Genomic DNA, 3,407 nt, shown 5'->3' on the forward strand with positions numbered 1-3,407 from the left:
AGGATATATAAGCAGAAATACACACACACACACACACACACACACACACACACACACACCATACTTTGGTCTTTGGAATCATATTATGATTCTGCTCTTGGATCTGTAATTTTCCAACTTTAAATAACTTTACTTATCATGAGTTTTCTAATCTATAAAGTGGAGACAATGAATGATATCTAGTTCACTGGGTTATCATAAAAAGTAAACTAAACAAAATATGGGTAGCAGAGTGAAAATATATCATTTAAACTGTTGGTAGCAGAATTCCTCTTATTAAGGGAACTGCTTTTATTTAGAAAAAGTAAACTATTGAGGCTGAGTATAGATAGTATGCTTTATTGATGGTACCTGAAAAAGTAGGGCTCCCTAGGTCCTCCCCTTTGTAGTTCTGGGGTGGAAACTGTAGAAGTTAGGATATTCTGTGTGTTGGGGGGATTGAGTTTAGTCAAGGACTCCTGAGCACTTGAGGGCCTCTCTTGTGCTCTTACTGGGGCTGGTGGTCCAGGGAGCTCTTACTTTTTAGAGGCTATATGGGTCATAAGTTCTACCTGTTGCCATAGCCAAATTTATTGTCTTTCGAGGAAATAAGCTAAAAAAGGTGGTTGTTGAGGGCAATGTTGCTCCAGAATCAGAGGTGGGAAAGTGGGCGTCACTGTTAAAGTTGCAGGAAACAGTGTCGTCCTCTGTGTGGCCCAGGATTCCTTTAGGGAACCCTCTGATATCTGTTTCACCACCTTCTTAATATCACTATAATTGGCAGCTTTCTCTAGGCAACAGGTCAGATTCATGTTTGACACATTGGGGGTTGGGACACAGAAGGCCATGTCAGTGAGCTTCCCATTCAACTTGGGGATAACCTTGCCAATAGCTTAGTAGTGCCAGTAGAAGCAGGGGAGATGTTCTGGGCATCTCTTTGATCATCATGCCACAGCTTCCCAGAGAAATCATCCGCTGTATTTTGGATGGTAGTGATGGCACAAACTGTGGTCATCAGTACCTCCACAATGCTATAGTTGTCATGGATGACCTTGGCTGGGCAGGGGCAAACAGGTGATGGCGGTACAAGAAGCATTATGGTCAGTCTTGGAGTTTTCATTCTTCTCATGGCTCATACCCATCACAACCATGGGGCATCCGCAGAAGGAAGAGAGATGATGAGCCTTTGGCTCCACCCTTCAAGTAAACCCCCCAGCCTTCTCCAAGATAGTGAAGACACCAGCGGATTCTGCAATGTATTCAGCACCAGCATTACCCCCACTTGATGTTGGCAGGATCTTGCTCCTGGAAAATAGATATGGGTTTTCCACTCATGGCAAGTCTCCCATTCTCAGCCGTGACTATGCCACTGAACTTGCCATGCTAGAATCATACAATAATATGTAGACCATATAGTTGAGGTCATTGGCAGTGACAGTATCCACTCTGTCAGAGTTAAAAGCAGTCCTTGTGACCAGGTGGCCCATATGGCCAAATCCATTTACTCTGACTTTCATCATTGAGTCTTAGACATGCAGCTGGCATTGCACAAGAAGATACAGCTGTCTGTTGAACAGGGAGAAACATAGAACCTGAACTACTTATTTAGCTAGGGAAGATAAGGTCCTGAAACCAGGATTTAGAAAAAGACAGTAAGAAATAATTAACTTCTCTGCTTGAAAAAATGAATAGATTTCTTAGTCATGAGGAGAAAGAAGAGAGAGATAATTGAAATTATGGATCTGAACTATGAATAAATAAGTGGCTGGAAATGTTCAGTATCAGGATGGCCAAAAGGCTTAAGAACACAAATAACTAATTTTAATTTCTTGGTATTCTTGAAATGTAAAATTCTTCTACCTGCTCAAACCTTTAGTAAACTATACACACAAATGTCTTCTGTAAATAAACCTTATAAATAGTTTAGTACAAAGAAGAAGAGAATGTTGGTATGATATTAGAGAATAAGATTCAAGCATCAGTGAAAGCAGGGACCTAGAGCCAAAAGTGAAATAGTCCGTAGAAGAGCAGGAATCTTGGGGAGAACACTGGACTCCAAAGGTTGAGTAACACATGCTTAAATTAATATGTCTAAATGTCAAAAGCCAGAGTTGCCTCTGCTAATATTTGGCTTACTTGGATAATTAATCTGTATAGGGGCATATATTAAGTGCTCAGTAAATATCAACTGTTACTATAAAAATTATAAGTAAATGTTGTATTGTGTTCTAGGAATTATTTAACTCAAATGAGAAAAAAGATAAGTAGAGTTTCAAATGTTATCATCTCTTTACCCCGTGGTTGAAATTATTTGCTCCCTCCCTGATAATTCCAAAGGAAAATTCTCATGCATGGCTGCCTCCTTCAGAACACATTAAGGGGAGGCCTGGGTGGCTCATTTGGTTAAGTGTTTGTGTTCCGCTCAGGTCATGATCCCAGGGTCCTGGGATGGAGTCCCGCATTGGGCTCTCTGCTCAGGAGAGAGCCTGCTTCTTCCTCTGCCTGCTGCTCCCCCTGCTGTGTGCTTTCTCTCTCCATCTGACAAATAAATAAAAATCTTAAAAAACAACCACACACATTAAGTTTCTTGAAGGTAGAGGACATTCAGTATTATTTGCTAGATTTCTATTGTTCACTGCAAAATCTGGCCTGCAATAGATAGTCAAATGAAACACAGTGACCAAATGCTTAGAAAGCAATTCAACATGAAAAGGTAGAGAAAACAGAAATGCAGTGATATGAACATATATTTATATTATTTGATCTTCTGCCCCCTATGGCAACATTGGAACTAAGGTCCTTTCCTTATACTCTGAACCACAGAGTCCATAGTTATCCCTGAGAGCCTACCTTGGAAGTTGAGGGAAGTATAATCCTGTGACTTCTATTATGGATAATAAAATGACAGTTGCCTATAGAGTACACAGAAAAGATAATTACTTTTATTCTTTTTATTTTAGGGTAACCATTTTATTTATGCCTTTGAACTATCATTACCTTAGATAAATAAAAATGTGGTATATTAATTTTGTCCCCTTTATATTTCATTTATGTTGCTTAAAGCCTTGTTTTAGTGGTTGCTTCAGTATTCCATTGAATTTTGTCAATATTGAAGTGCCATTTTAGCTTGACTGTCAGCGAAAGTTAAAATAAACACATATATTGACAATATGCAGGAAGCGATTTATGACTACTTCAAATCTTACTTTTCATGTGTTTGGACTAATTAAAATGAATTATCAAGATAATAAAAAATTTCTAACAAAGAGAAGTTCAGGACCAGATGGCTTTACTAGTGAATTCTTCCAAAAGTTTAAAAAATGAATTAATACCAATCCTTTTCAAACTTTTCCAAAAAAACTTAAAAGGACGGAACATTTCTAAAATTATTTTATGAGATCAGAATTACCTTGATACCAAAGCCAGAA

At 38.5% G+C, this 3,407-nt stretch overlaps 1 pseudogene; it reads right to left on the reverse strand.

Annotated features, from left to right (window-relative positions):
- Nucleotides 1-515: 515 nt before the first annotated feature.
- On the reverse strand, nt 516-1,499 carry LOC123935420 (annotated as a pseudogene).
- Between the last annotated feature and the right edge of the window lie 1,908 nt (nt 1,500-3,407).

Source organism: Meles meles, chromosome X, assembly GCF_922984935.1.
Source record: "Meles meles chromosome X, mMelMel3.1 paternal haplotype, whole genome shotgun sequence".
NCBI lineage: Eukaryota > Metazoa > Chordata > Mammalia > Carnivora > Mustelidae > Meles > Meles meles.